Source organism: Pteropus medius, unplaced genomic scaffold (assembly GCF_902729225.1).
Source record: "Pteropus medius unplaced genomic scaffold, Ma_sr-lr_union100, whole genome shotgun sequence".
Taxonomy (NCBI): domain Eukaryota; kingdom Metazoa; phylum Chordata; class Mammalia; order Chiroptera; family Pteropodidae; genus Pteropus; species Pteropus medius.
This window is the reverse complement of record NW_024350149.1, coordinates 51573-66961: the sequence shown is the minus strand read 5'-3', so window position 1 is coordinate 66961 and position 15389 is coordinate 51573. Positions and strand designations below refer to the sequence as shown.

Below are 15389 nucleotides of genomic sequence, written 5' to 3'. Positions count from 1 at the left end.
AGATTCAATTCAGAGTTAGGGTTAATGTTAGGATTGAGGTTAACATTAGGGTTAGTTTTAGATTTAAAATTGGGATTAGAATTAGGTTTAGCTTAAGGAGTTAGTGCTCTGTTTACAGTTAGTTCAAAATTTAGGGTAAGATTTATTGTTAGGTTTAGGGTTAGAATTTGGGTTAGGATTAGCTTTATTTTAGGGTAAGGGACAGGGTTATGATTAGGGTTAGAGTTACGGTTAGGCTTTAGTGTTAGGGTAAGTGTTAGGTTTAGTTTAGCGGTAGGTTTTGATTAGAGTTACGGTGAAGGTTAGGTTTTGGTTACTGTTAAGTTTAGGTTTAGGGTTATTGTTAGGGTTAGGGTTAGTGTTAGGGTTAGTTTTAGAATTATTGTTCGCATTACCTTATTTTTTAGGGAGAGGTTCCAAGTTCGGGTTATTGTTTGAGTTAGGGTTTGGGTTATGGTTAGTTTTAGACTTAAAATTATATTTAGTGTTACGTTTAGGATAATGGGTTAGGGTTATGTTTTAGTTTAGTTTAGTTTAGGGTTACGGTCAGGTTTAGGATTAGGGTTAGGTTAAGAGGTTAGAGTTAGGATTAGTATTAGGGTTAGGGTGAGGGTTAGGATAGGTTATGGTTAGGTTTATCGTTCGGTTTGAGTTAGGTTTAGTTTAGGGGTATGTTTAGGATCAGTTTAGGGTAATGGGTTAGGCTTAGGTTTATTGTTTGGTAAAATTTAAGGTTAGGGTTAGAATTAGAGGTAGTTTTAGCTTTAGTTTTAGGCTATGCTCAGATTTAGGGTTAGTGTTTGGATTAGGCTTAGAATTAGGGTTAGGTTCAGCTTTACTATTACGGTTAGAATCAGGCTTATGGTAAATGTTAAGATTAAGTTTAGGGTTAGGATTAGTTTTACCTTTAAAGTAGGGTTAGAGTTACGTTTAGCGTAAGAGAATAGTGTTAGCGTTAGGGATATGGTTAGAGTAAGATTAGGGTTAGCGTTAGGGTTAGGTTTAGCGTTAACTCTAAGGAAAGAAGTTAGAGTTAGGATTTTGTTAGGGTTAGAGTTAAGATTAGGGTTAGGTTCGGTGTGGAGTTCCTATTAGGGTTCTCTTAAGGTTTATTATAGGATTAGGTATATGTTTAGGGTTATAGTTATTGTTGGGGTTCGGGTTAGGCTTAGCTTTAGTTTAAGGGTTAGGGTGAGGAGAAGGTATTAGGGATAGTGTTATTGTTAGTGTAAAATTTAGGGTTAGGATTAGAATTAGGATTAGGATTAGCAGTAGTTTTAGTGTAGGATCAAGATTAGGGTTAGTGTTAGAGTTAAGGATAGGGTGAGGTTTAGGGATAGGGTTTGGGTTAGATTTAGTTTTAGGGTAAAACTTAGGGTTAGGGTTTTGTTTAGCATAAGTTGTTAGGTTTAGGTTTATTGTTAGTGTAATATTTAGGGTTAGGGTTAGTGTTAGTGTTCGGATTAGAATTAAAGTTAGGATCAGTTTCCGGGTTAATGATAGGATTAGGGCTAGAGTTACGGTTATTTTTAGAGTAAAAGTCTCGGCTAGAATTAAGTTTAGTGTAATGGGTTATGATCAATGTTATTGTTAGTTTAAAATTTAAGGTTAGCTTATTGTTAATGAAATGGTGAGAATTAGGGTTAGGATTAATTTTAGTTTTAATGTTATGATCAGGAATAAGGTTAGGTTAGGGTTACTGTTATGGTTAGACTTTAATCATAGTGGTATGGTTAGGGTTAGTGGTAGAGTTAAGTTTAGGTTAGGATTCGGGTTAGGGTTAGGATAATTTTTAGGGTTAGGGAAAAATGTTAGATATAACTTTAGTGTTAGAGTTAGTGTTAGGGTTATGGTTAGATTATGGGTAGATTTATGGTAAGTTTTATGGTTATGGTTAGGTTTAGGAAAGGGTTAATGTTTGGGTTAAGGTTAGTTTTAGGGTTAGTGTTAGTGTTAGGATTAGGTTTAGGGTTAGAGATAGATTTAGAGTTAAATTTAAGGTTAGGGTGAGCTTTAAGTTAAAGGGTTAGGGTCAGAGTTATTTTTAGTTTTAAATTTATGTTTAGGGTTATTGTTAGTGTTAAGGTTAGTATTAAGGATAAGATTAACTTTAGTTTTAAGGTTAGGAGCACAGTTAGAGTTAGGGTTAGTTTTAGGGTAAAGATAGGTTTAGGGCTATGCTTTAGGGTTAGGGTTACGGTTAGTGTTAGTTTCAGGGTAGGGTTAGGTTATGCTAGGATTCGAATTAGGGTAAGGGTTAAGGTTAGGATAAAATGTTAGAGTTAGGATTAGTGTTAGTGTTCGGGTTAGGTTGAGGGTTAAGGTTAGGCTTAGGGTTAGGTTTAGGTTAGGATTAGGGTTAGAGTTAGCGTTATTGTTAGGTTTAGGTTTAGGGTTAGCCTTAAATTTAGGTTAAAGTTAAAGTAAGCAGTTAAGGTTAGGATTATTGTTAGTGTATAATTTAGGGATATGGTTAGAATTAAAGTTAGGAATAGATTTAGTTATAAGGTTACGTTCAGTGTTATTTTTAGTGTTAGCATTAGGGTTAGAATAATGATTAGGATTAGTTTTAGTTTTAGGGTTAGATTCTGGGTTAGGGTTAATGTTAGGATTGAGGTTAAGGTTAGGGTTAGTTTTAGATTTAAATTTGGGTTTAGAGTTAGATTTAGCTTAAGGGTTTAGGGTTTGTGTTAGCCTAGTTTAAAATTTAGTGTAAGGGGTATTGTTAGGTTTAGGGTTAGAATTTGGGTTAGGATTAGCTTTAGTTTTAGGATAATGATTTGAGGTATGATTAGGGTTAGAGTTACAGTTAGGCTTTAGTTTTAGGGTTAGGTTTAGTTTAGCAGTAGGTTATGATTAGGGTTACAGTTATGGTTAGGTTTAGGTTACAGTTATGGTTAGGTTTAGTGTTAGGTTTTGGGTCAGCTTTAGGTTTAGAGTTAGGGTTTAGATAAGGGGTTAGAGTTAGAGTTATTGTTAGTGTAAAATTGAGGGTTAGGGTTTGTGTTAGGGTTCGGAATAGAATTAGGGTTTCGGTTAGATTTAGTTTTGAGGTTAGACTAAGGTTTATGGTTAGGGTTAGGGTTATGGTCAGGTTTTCTGGTTAGGGTTACACTTAGGTTAAGGTTCAGGTTACGGTTAGGGTTAGGCTTAGGTTCAGGTTAGGTTTCGGTTTACGCTTAGCGATTGGATTAGGGTACAATTTTAGATATAGGATTAGAGTAGGGTTACGGTTAGGGTTATGAGTTAGGGTTAGGGTTAACTTTAGTGTTAAGGTTAGAGTTATCGTTAGGATTAGAGTTAGCGTTATGTTTAGGTTTGGGTTTAGATTTAGGGTTAGAGTTAGTATTAGGGTTATTGTGAGGGTTAGGGTTCGAATTAGGGTTAGAGTTAGCTTTAGTTTTGGGTTTAGGATCAGGGTTAGGGTTAATATTAGGGTTAGGGTTAGGGTTAGCGTTAGTTTTAGAATTAAAGTTAGGGTTAGAGTTAGGGTAAGCGGTTAGGTTTAAGTTTATTGTAAGTTCAAAATTTAAGGTTAGCGTTATCGTTACGATAAGGGTTAGAATTCAAGTTAGATTAAAAAGTTAGAATTAGGTTTAGGTTTGGGTTTGGGTTAGGATTAGGCTTAGTCTTAGGGTTAGGGAGAGAATTAGAGTTTGGATTAGTTTTAGTTTTAGGGTTTGATTCATGTTTAGGTTTTGGGTTAATGTTAGGCTCACGGTTAGCATTAGTTTTATAGTTAAAGTTAGAGTTAGGGTTAGGTAGGGTAAGGGGTTATGGTTATATTTATTGTTAGTGTAAAATTTAGGGTTAGGGTTAGTGTTAACTTGAGAGTTAGAATTAGGGTTAGGAATACATTTAGTTTTATGATAAGGATTAGGTTTAGCGTTAGGGTAAGAGGTTAGATTAAGGTTAGTTTTAGGGTTAGGGTTAGGGTTGAGATAGGTATCGGTATAGGCTAAGGGTAGATTTAGGTTAGGATTAGGTTGGTGATGGATAGAATTATGGTTTGGGTAAGATGTTAGAGTTAGGATTAGTGTAGGGTTTTGGTTAAGGTTAAGGTTAAGTTAATGTTAGGGTTGGGGCAAGGTTTAGGTTAGATTTAGGGTTAGATTTAAGATTAGTTTTCGTTTTAGCGTTAGCATTAGGTTTAGGTTTTCGGGATAAGGTAAGAGGTTAGGGTTAGTGTTATTTTTCGTTTATAATTAAGGTTTAGGATTATTGTTAGAGTCAGGTTTAGAAGTAGGGTTAATATTAGCTTTACTTTTCGTGTTAGGATTGGAGTTACTGATAGAGTTAGTGTTAGGCTTAGGCTTTAGGTCTAAGGTTAAGGTTAGGTTTACGGTTAGGGTATGGACTTAACGTTAGTATTAGGGTTATGTTTAAGGTTACGTTTAGGATTACAGCAACAGTTATGGTTAGGGTTAATATAAGAAATTAGTGTTAGCTACAGGTTTAGGGTTAACTTAGGGTTAGGGCTAGGTTTAGGGTGAGTTGGCGTAAGAGGGTAGAGTTCTGATTAGAGTTAGGGTTAGGGTTATGTTTAGGGTTAGGTTAGAATTATGGTTATGGTTAGGGTTCAGTTTAGTTTAGTGTGGTGGTAGGTTTATGTTTAGGTTTAGGTTAGGGTTCATGTTAGTGTTAGTGTTAGGGTTAGGTTTTGTGTTCAGGTTAGGGTTAGCTTTAGGTTTATGGTTAAGGTTAATGTAAGGAGTTAGGTTTATAGTTATTGTTACTGTAAAATTTAGAGCTAGGGTTAGTGTTAGGGTTACAATTATAATGAGGGTTGGGATTAGATGTAATTTTAGGCTTAGGATCAGGGTTAGTTTAGTGTTAGGGTTAAGGTCTAGGCTTAGTGTTAGTGTTAGGGTTAGAGTTAGTTTTAATGAAAGGGGTTAGGGTTAGGGTTAGAGTTAGAGGTTAGTGTTATGGTTAGGGTTAGGTTTAAGGTTGGGGTTAGTTTTAGGATTAGGCTTAGGGTTAAGGTTATATTTAGGGTTAGTGTTAGGGTTATAGTTAAGTTTAGATTTAGTGCTATGTTAAGGATTCAGGTAAGAGTTTGATTTAGGATTAGTTTAAGGTTGGGATTGGGTTTAGGTTAGGGTTAGGATTAGGGTTAGGGTTAGTGTTGGGGTTAGGGTTAGCATTAAGTTTACGATTACGGTTAGGGTAAAGGGTTAGAGTTACTGTTATTTTCAGTTAGGAGTATTGTTAGAGTTTGGGTTAGAATTAGGGTTACGATTAGTTTTACTTTAAAGTTAGGATCAGGGTTAGGGTTAGAGTTAGTGTGAGGGTTAAGCTTTAGGGTCAGGTTTAGTGTTAGTGTTTTGGTTAGCATAAGGTGTTAGTGTTAGGATTAGGGTTAGTTTAGAAATATTTTTATGTTTAGTTTAGTGTTAGGGTTACGGTTAGCATTAGATTTAGGTTAGAGGTAGCTTTGGGGTTGTATTAGTGTTAGGGTTAGTGTTAGGATAATAGTTTAGAGTTGGGAGTAGTGTTAGAGTTAGGCTTAGGGTTAGATTAGGGCAAGGGTTAGGGATAGGCTTTAGGTTAGTGTTAGTTTTAGGGTTAGGGTTAGCATTAGGTTTAGGGTTAGGGTAAGGGATTGTATTTAGGGTTATTGTTAGTGTAAAATTTAGGATAACGGTTAGATTTAGGCATAGGTTTAGTTTTGTTTTCGGGTTAATGTCAGGATTAGGATTTGGGTTAGGGTTAGTGTTATTGGTAAGTTTAGCATTAGTGTTAGGGTTATTCTTAGGATTAGAGTTATCTTTAGGATTAGTGTTATGGTTAGGGATAGGTTTGGTTTCACAGTTAAAGTTATAGTTAGGATTAGGTTTACGATTAGCTGTTTGGTTTTAGATAATCGTTAGTGTAAAATTCAGAATTAGGGTTAGTGTTAGGCTTAGAGTTAGAATTAGGTTTAGGATTATCTTTATTTTTATGGTTAGGATCTTGGTTATACTTAAGGTTAGAATTAGGTTTAGGGTTCGGGTTAGGATAAGGTATTACATTTAGGATTTGTGTTAAGGTTAGGGATAGTGTTAAGGATAGGTTAGGTTATGGATTACCCTTAAGGTTTGGGTTGAGGTTAGTTTAGGTGTAGGTTTATGGTAAGTGTTAGGATTAAGGTTAGGTTTAGGTTATGGTTAGGGTTAGGGTTCGGTTAGTGTTAGGGTTATTGTTAGTGTTCGGGTTAGGTTTAGGTTAAGGTTACGCATAGAAATAGCCTTAGTATTAGAATGAGGCTTAGCTATAGTTAAGGATTAGTGTAAGGGAAATCGATTAGGGTTAGGCTATTGATAGTGTAAAATTTAGGGTTAGGATTAGAATTGGGTTAGATTTAGCTTTAGTTTTAGGGTTAAGATCGGGGTTAGGATTACTGTTAATGTTAGGGTAAATATTAGGAGTTGGGTTAGCTTTAATTTTAGGGGTAGGGTTATGGTAAGATGTTAGGGTTAGGGTTATTGTTAGTGTAAACTTTATGATTAAGGTTAGAATAAGCTTTAGGACTAGCTTTAGAGTTATGGTTACAATCAAGTTTAGGGTCAATGTTAGGGTTAGTGTTATGGTTAGGGTTTAGTATTAGAGATAGGTTTAGGGTTACCGATAGGGTTCGGGCAAGATTTATTTTGGGGGTAGGTTTATGGTTACAGTTATGATGAGGGTTAGGTTTAGGTTAGGGTTAAGTTTAGGGTTAGGGTTAGGGTTAGGGTTAGTGTTAGCATTAGTGTTAAGGTTTGCGTTAGAAACGCCGCTCTGTAGTCATCCTTTTTGCTAAGTTATGTACAGGTATGTTAATGGGCTGCAGTATTGATCTAAGAAGCAACTTGATAATTGTACTTCCTGACTCCAAGTCAGCATCTTCCAACAAAGACAAACTGTGAAATTAATCCTGGAAACTGGGGAGTTCTCATTATAATAATTCATATGAAGTGGGTTCAGGCTTTTGTGTTTTGGAAGAGAGGGTGTGTGCTGAAAAGACATGAAACTGCAGCGAGTAATAATGTGGTATGATGTTTCAATACGTCGGTTCACTGTTTGCCAATAAGAAGAGATAGAAACACTGTAAACTTTGTAGAAAGGAAACTAGCATTCAAATGCCTGATTTCCATATCCAGAAGTGCAGTCAACAATTTGTCCCTCCTATTGGTATATTTTGTGAAATCAGTCGGCACTCTACTAAAGTACAGCAAGAAATTGCAATTCTTACTCGTCAATCAGGTTATACATTTTCAATTTGAATTTGATCTTAGTCCTGTTGTTTTTGATATGATTGTTGCTCAGTCTCAGTCTGACATAACTGTAGATCTGTTTTGACATGTGCAGTTTTCAGTACCTAAGGGCTCGTGTGAAACTGTCTTGACATCCATGCTCTCAAGCTTGCCGTCTGCCTACAGTGTACGAGCAGGTAATAATACAGTGGCAGCTTCCTTGTTGTTTATACTAGTGTCAGACTACCAGCTTTCCAAGACAGTGTATCTTTGCCCAAGAAAAGAGAAACAGACTGTATGTGGCATGCAGTGTCCAAGGTGAATTGGAAGAGAAATCTCTCTGGTAAGAATGTGCTTGAAATCTATGTTCTTGGAAGCCGCGTTCCATATACAAATCCCAAATCCTTTGTACTGAGTGTGGAAATTGAAACCATCTCCCAAGGTTGATGAGAGGGGACACTGACCAAATTTTGGAGCATCTATGCTGCATCCGAATATGCTTAGTTCAGAGTTAAGATCACTCTGACGAATCATGTTTGAGGAATAGGTTTGAAAAGCACCGCTTTCACTCTATAAGTTTCTGTTTAGAAACCGTGTTCCATACTCATCCTTTATTCTAAGTGATATACTGGTATTTTGAATGGGCTGCAGTCTTTTTCTAAATAGCGACTCGAAAACAGTAGTTTCTGAAGCAATGTTGGAATCTTCCAGCAACTACAAAGTGTGTAATGAATGCTGGAATCCTGGCAGTTTCATTGTGGAAATTCGTATGAAACATGTTCTGGCATTCGTTTTTAAAGGTGAGCATATATGCTGGAAAGACATTACACTGCAGCGATGCATGGAGGGTGTTTCAATACTTTGGTTTACATGTTGCCATTAAGAACAGAGAAAAATACTATCAACTGTAGAGAATGTCTGTAGCACATGCAAGGAAATTCTTTTTTGAATGCCTTCTTTCTGTCATGCATAAGTTCAGTCAAAGATTTGGTGGTCGTACTGGCATAGTCTTTGACATCGGTCAGGATTCTAACAATGTATATAAGGGAAATGCAGTTCTTGACTGTCATTCTGGTAATACATTATTTGCTTTGAGCAAGTTCTTAGCAACGTTGTTTGTGACATGAGTGATGCTCACTCTCAGTATGACATAACTGTAGATCTGTTTTGATGTATCCTCCTTTCAGTTCCAAGTAGCTGGTGGGAAACACTCTTGACCTTCATGCTCTTGAGGTTGGCATTTGCCTAGAATGCATGAGCACATAGTAATACAGTGGCAGCTTGTTTGTAGTTGGGAATAGCGCCACACATACAGCTTTCCTATACAGTCTTTCTTCTGTGCCAAGAAAATCAGAATGCCACAATGTGGACTGTAGTGTTGAAGGGTAATTTGAAGGGTAATCATTCTGGGGAGGATGTGGTAGGAATCTGTGTCCTCAGAAGCACAGTTACATAGATGAACACCATATGTTTTCTTCTCCATGTGGAAATTGAAACCGTCTCCAAAGATTTTAGACGGACACTGACCAGCTTTGAAGCATGAAGGCAGAGATGTTAATGTACTTAATTCAGAAGTTTGACCACTCTGACGAATAATACTTGAGGCTAAGGCTTTGGAAAGATGCACATCCACTCTGTAAGCTACTGTTTAGAAACGCTAAGGCTTTGGAAAGATGCACATCCACTCTGCAGGCTTCTGTTTAGTGATATTCAGGTAAGTTGAATGGGCTGCTGTATTGTTCTAAGAAGTGACTTGATAATTGTACTTACTGAATCAAAGTGAGAATCTACCAATAACTAGGAAGTGTGGAATTAATCCTGGAAACCGGGGAGTTTTCATTGTAGAAATTCGTATGAAGCGGGTTCAGGCTTCTGTGTTTTGGAAGAGAGGGTATGTGCTGAAAAGATATGAGACTGCAGCAAGTAACTGTGGTATGATGTTTTAATTATTCGGTTCACTATTTGCCATTAAGAAGAGATAGAAATACTGTGAAATATGTGGAAAGTATGCAGCACGTACAAAGGAAACTAGCATTTGAATGCTTGATTTCCATATCCTTATGTGCGGTCTACAATTTTTCGCTTCTATGCTTTACGTTACTGTTAAGGTTATGGTTAGAGGTTTGGGATAGGGTTTCGTTTAGGTTTAGGTTAAGTTTAGGTTTTGTGTATGGTTAGTGTAATGGTTAGCTTTATGTTTAGAGATAGGGTTAAGGTCACATTTAGGTTTAGGTTAGGGTTACGGTTACAGGTTAAGGTTAAGGTTAGGTTAGTGTTAGGGTTAGCGATAGTGATGGGGTTTGGTTCGGGTTAGGGTAGAGGTTAGTGATAAGGTTTTTATTAGCTTTTATTTAGAGTTAGGGTTATGATTACTTTTATGGTTAGCATAAGGTTAATGTTAGTGTTAGGGTTAGGGTAAGTGTGAAGGTGACGTTTAAGTTAAGGGATTTGTTTAGGGATAATGTTCGTGTTAGCTTTAGGTTTAGTTTTGGGTTTAAGGTTAGGGTTAGGTTTACAGTTAATGTTAACTTTAGAGTTACTGGTAGGGTTAGGGTTAGGTTTTAATTAGGGTTACAATTAGGGGAAGGTTTAGGTTTAGATTAGGTTTACGGTTAGATTTTATTAGGGTAAGGTTTAGGTATGCTTAGGTTAGGGTTGTGGTTAGGGTTAGGATTAAGGTTAGCATTAGGTTTAGCATTAGTGTTAGGGTTAGGTTAGGGTGAGTATAGGGTTATGTTAGGGTTAGTGTTAGGTTTAGGCTTAGAGATAGGGTGAGGTTTAAGGTTAGACTTATTGATATCGTAAGGGTTTAGGTTTAGAGTATGTGTTAGGTTTAGTGTTAGGGTTAGTGTTGGTTTAGGGTTAGAATTAGTTTAGGTTCAGGTCGAGGTTAAGAATTAGGTAGGTTTAGCGTTAGGATTAGGTTATGTTTAGAATTAGGATTAGGTTTACGGATGTGTTTAGGTTAGTGTTAGTGTAAGGATTAGGTTTCGGGTTAGTATTAAAGTTGGAGTTAAATTTAGGTTTTATGGTTAGGGTTTATGTTAGGTCAGTTTTAAGGTTAAGGTTGAGGTTTGGGTTAGGTTTACTGTAATGTTTTGGGTTATAGTGATGGTGAGGTTCAGACTGAGTGTTTGTTTGAAGGTTCTGGTTAATGTTGGTGTTAGGTATAGTGTTAGGTATAGCATTGTATTACAATTCAGATTAGTGTTAGGGTTAGGTTTAACGGTTAGGGTTTGTGTTAGGGTTAGGTTTGGTTTGGATTTAGGGTTAGTTTTAGGGTTAGGGTTTAAGTTTGGGTTAGGGTTAGGGTTAGAGTCAGGTTTAGTGTTTAGTGTTAGGCTATGGTTAAGCTTAAGGTTAAGTTTAGGGTTCGAGTTAGAGTGTGGGAGAGTGTGAAGTTTATGATTAGGTTAACATTAGGCTTAAGGTTAGGGTTAGGGTTAGTTTTAGGGTTAAAGTGAGGGGGAGCTTTAGAGTAAGTGATTGGTTAAGGGTTATGGTTAGTGTTGGAATTGGTAGTTTAGGGTTAAAGTAAGGGGGAGATTTAGAGTAAGAGTTATGGTTAGTGTTGAGGGTAAGGTATACGGTTGGGTATAGAGTTAACTTTAGGTTTAGGGTTAGGGTTAGGATTAAGGTTCGTGTTAGTTAGGCTTAGGGTTAGAGTAAGGGCTTAGTGTTAGTTTTAATGTTAGGATTAGAATTAGGGTTATCGTTAGGATTATTGTTCATTAGGGACAGTGTTAAGTTTAGTTTTACGTATGAGTTAAGGTTTGGTTTAGAGTTAGGGTTAGAGTGAGGGTGATGGTGAGGTTTAGTGTTAGTTTAAAGTTAAGTTTAGGTTTAGGGTTAGGGTTAGGTATAGTGTGAGGGCAAGGGTGAGCTTTAGGGTTAGGTTAGATTTACATTTAGGATAGAGTTAGGGTTAGGGTTAGGGGTTGACTTAGGTTTAGGCTTATATTTAGCTTAGGGTTTAGGGTTATGCTTAGGGTTTGGTTAGGGTTAGAGTTAGGGTTAGGGTTATTGTTAGGGTTAGGTTTAGCATTATGTTTAGCATAGGGTTAATGTAAGGGGTTAGGTTAAGGGTTATTGTTAATTTAAAATTTAGGGTTAGGATTATTGTTAAGGTTAGAGTTAGAATTAGGGTTAGGAATAGGTTTAGTTTTATTGTTAGTTTCAGGGTTAGTGGTAGTGTTAGGGTTAGGGTTAGCATTAGCGTTATGTTTAGGAGAAGAGGTTAGAGTTAGAATAATTGTTAGAATTTTAGGATAGGGTTAGAGTTCGGTTAAGGTTAGGTTTAAGGTGAGGATTTGCTTTAGGTTAGGGTTGAGTTTAGGTGTGTGTTAGGGTTCGGGTTAAGGTTAAGGTTGGGGTAAGAGATTACTCTTTGAATTAGTGTTAGGGTTAGTGTTAGGATTAGGGTTTAGGTTAGGGTGAGTTTTAGAATTAGGTTTAGGTTAGGGTTCGGGTTAGGGTTAGGGTGAGTGTTAGGATTAAAGTAAGCATTAGTTTTACGGTTAAGATTACGGTATGGACTTGGGGTTATTCTTATTCTTTGTGTAAAATTTAGGGTTAGTGTTAGAATTAGGTTTACGATCAGCTTTAGATTTTGTGTTAGGAACTGTGTTACAGTTAGTGTTAGGGTTATTTTTAAGGCTTGGATTAGATTTAGGGTTAGAGTAAGGGTTAGAGTTAGTTTTAGAGTTAAATTAGTGTCAGGGTTAGGTTTAGGGTCAGGCGTTGAGTGTAGGGTTATTGTTAGTGTAAAACTTAGGGTTAGGTATACGGTTAGTGTTAGGTTTAGGGTTAGGTTTAGGTTTAGGGTCATGTTAGGGTAAGGGTTAGTGTTAAGTTATGGTTAGGGTTAGAGTTAGGGTTAGGGTTATGGTTAGCATTAGATTTAAGGTTAGCATTAGAATTAGGGTTAGTGTTAGTGTATGGGGTTAGGGTTAGGGTTATTCTTAGTATAAAATTTAGGGTTAGGTTAAGAATTAGGATTAGGATTAGCTTCAGATTTAGGGTTAGGATCTAGTTTAGGGTTTGTGTTATGGTTACATTTAAGTTTTGGGTTAGATTTAGGCTTACTTTTTGCTTTAGTTTAGGGATAGGGTAGGGTAGAGTTTGGGTTAGGGTTATGGTTAGGGTAAGGCTTAGGTAAAGAGGTTAGGGTTATGGTTTTTTGTTAGTGTAAAATTTAGGGTTAGGGTTAGAATTAAAGTTAGGATTAACCTTAGTTTTAGGGTTAGTATCAGGTTTATGGTTAGTGTTAGGGTTAGAGTTAGACTTAGGATTACTATTAGCTTTAGATTTAGGTTTAGAATCTGAGTGAGGTTTATTGTTAAGGTTATGTTTAAGTTTTCGGTTAGATTTAGGATTAGGTTTAGGGTTAGGGTAATGGTTAGGGGTAGAGTTATCGTTAGTGTAAAATTGAGGATTAGGGTTAGAATTAGTGTTAGGATTAACTTTAATTTTAGAATTAGGTTCAGCAATAGGGTTATTGTTAGGGTTTGTGTTAAGTTATGGTTAGGGTTAGGTTTAGGTTATTGTTAGGTTAGGGTAAGGGTTACGGTTGGGTTTACGGTTAGCATTGAGTTTAGGGTTAGGGTTTGGTTAAGTGGTTAGTGTTAGGGATATTTTTAGTTTATATTTAGGGTTGGGGTTATTGTTAGGTTAGGTTTAGAATTATGGTTAGAATTAGCTCTACCATGGTGATAGAATCAGGTTTAGGGGTAGTGTTAGTATTCGGTTTAAGGTTAGAGGGAGGATTAGGGTTAGTTTTAGGATTAGTGTTAGGGTAAGAGTTTAGAGTTCAGATTAGTGTTAGAGTAGAGTTAGGGTTAAGGTTAAGTTAGAGTTAGGTTTAGGGTTAGGTTTAGGGTAGGGTTATAGTTACGGTTAAGTTTAGCCATAGGTTTAGGGTTAGCGTGATAGCATAGAGTTAGGATATCTGTTAGAGTTAGGTTTAGGATTAGGTTAGGGTTAGGGATAGGGTTATGGTTAGTTTTAGGTTAGGGGTAGAGTTAGGCTTAGGGTTAGATTTAAGTTTACTATAGCGGTAGGGTGAGGATTAGGATAAGGGGTTCGAGTTAGTTTTAGTTTTACTGTTTAAGTTAGGCTTAGAGTTAGGGTTTATATTTAGGTTTAATGTAAGTGTTTAGGGTTAGAGTTAGTGTTACGGTTAGGGTTAGAATTAGGTTAGAATTAGCTTTAATTTTAGGGTTAGGATCAGATTTAAGATTAATGTTAGACTTAACGTCATGATTAGGTTTAGTTATGGAGTTAAGGTTAGGATTAAAATTAGTTTTAGTGTAAGAGGTTAAGGTTAGGGTTAATGTTAGTGTAAAATTTAGTGTTAGGGACAGTTTTAGGTTTAGGGTTAGAATTCGGGTAGGATTAGTTTTGGGGTTAGGATAATAGGTTAGAGTTAGGATTCGTGTTAAGGTTAGGGTTATGTTTAGGGTTAGACTATGGTTAAGTTTAAGGTTAGGGTTTAGGCTAGAGTTAGGTTAGGGTTAGTGTTAGTGTTAGGTTAGGGTTATGGTAAGGGGTTAGAGCTAGGGTTAGCATTAGGGTTGTGCTTAGAATTACGGTTAGGATTAGCTTTAGTTTTAGCATTAGGATCATTGTCGGGGTTAGCATTAGGGTTAGGGTTAGGGGTTATGGTTAGTTTTAGCATTAGGTTAAGAGTTAGGGTTAGGGCTATTGTTGGGTTAGTGTTAGTGTTAGTTTTAGGTTATGGTAAGTGTTCGTGTTAGGCTTACTGTTAAGGTAAGGTGTTAGTGTTAGGGTTAGTATTAGGGTTAAAATTAGCTATAGTTTTCGTGTTACCATCAAGGTTAGGGTAGGTTATGGTTCAGGTTAAAATTCGTATTATGATTAGCTTTAGTTTTAGGTTTAGGTTCAGGTTTATGGTTAGAATTAGGGATAGGGTTATAGTTACAGTTACGTTTAGGTTAATGTTAGGGTTAGGGTTAGTGTTAGGTTTTTGGTTAGCATTAGGTTTAGTGTTAGGGTTAGTGTAAGGAGTTACGCCTAAGGTTATTGTTAGTGTAAAATTTAGGGTTAGGTGTACAATTAGGGTTAGGATAAGCGTTAGTGTTATTGCAGATCAGGGTTAAGGTTAGTGTCAGAGTTAGCTTTAGAATTATGTTTAGCCTTCACTTGATTTTTTGGGTTAGGAGAAGGGTTCTGGTTAATGTTAGGGTTAGGGGTAGCGCTAGGGTTAGTTTTAGGATTAGGTTAGTGTTAAGGTTACCGTTAGGGTTCGGAGAAGGTTTATTTTAGGAGTAGGTTTATGGTTAGGGTTACGATTAGGGTTTTGTTTAGGTTACGTTTATTATTAGGGTTAACATTAGTGTTAGGGTTAGGACAAGCTCTTGTGTTACGGTTAGGATGAGGGTTTGGGTTAGTATTAGGGTTAAGTATAAAATCATGTTTAGCATTAGCTGTAGTTTTAGGGTTTGGTGCAGGATTCGGGTTAATGTTAGGGTTAAGGTTAGATTTAGGGTTACTTTTAGACTTAAAGTTAGATTTAGGGTTAGGTTTAGGATAAGAAGTTTGGATTAGTGTTATTGTTAGTTTAAAATTTAAGATTATGATTAGTTTTCGGGTTAGAGTTAGATTAGGGATAGGATAAGCTTTAATTTTAGTGTTACGATCAGAGTTAGCCTTATAGGTATGGTTACGGTTAGGTTTCGGGTTAGGGTTAAGCTTAGAATTACAGTTAGGCTTAGGGTTAGTTTTAGGATTTAGTGTTAGGGTTACCATTAGGTTTCAGGTAAGATTTTGATTAGGGGTAAGTTTAAGGTTAGTTTAGGGTTATGGTTAGGTGTCGCTTAGGGTTATGCTTAGGGATAGGGTTAGTGTTAGGTTTAGCATTAGCTGTAGTTTAGGGTTAGGGTCAGAGTAAGGTCTTAGGGTTACTGATATTGTTAGTGTAATGTTTAGGGTAAGGGCTTTTATTAGGTTTAGGAATATCTTTAGTTTTATCGCTAGGATCAGTGTTAGGGTTAATGTTAGGGTAAGGTTATTGTTAGGATATTTTTTATGGTTAAACTTATTGTTAGGGTTAGGATTAGATTAAGGGGTTAGGGGTAGGGTTAGGATTAGTGTAAAATTTTGGGTTAGGGTCGGTGTTAGGGGTAGGGTAAGAATTAGGTTTAGGATTAGCTTTGT

General features: G+C 36.5%; 1 long non-coding RNA gene across 1 annotated transcript; it reads left to right on the top strand.

The window, feature by feature from the left end:
- The first annotated feature begins 5115 nt into the window (after positions 1-5115).
- LOC120583091 (uncharacterized) lies at positions 5116-14784 on the top strand. Its single transcript, XR_005647715.1, has 3 exons — positions 5116-5127; positions 7563-7565; positions 14637-14784. It is a non-coding gene; the product is annotated as an uncharacterized LOC120583091 (long non-coding RNA).
- Positions 14785-15389: the final 605 nt, after the last annotated feature.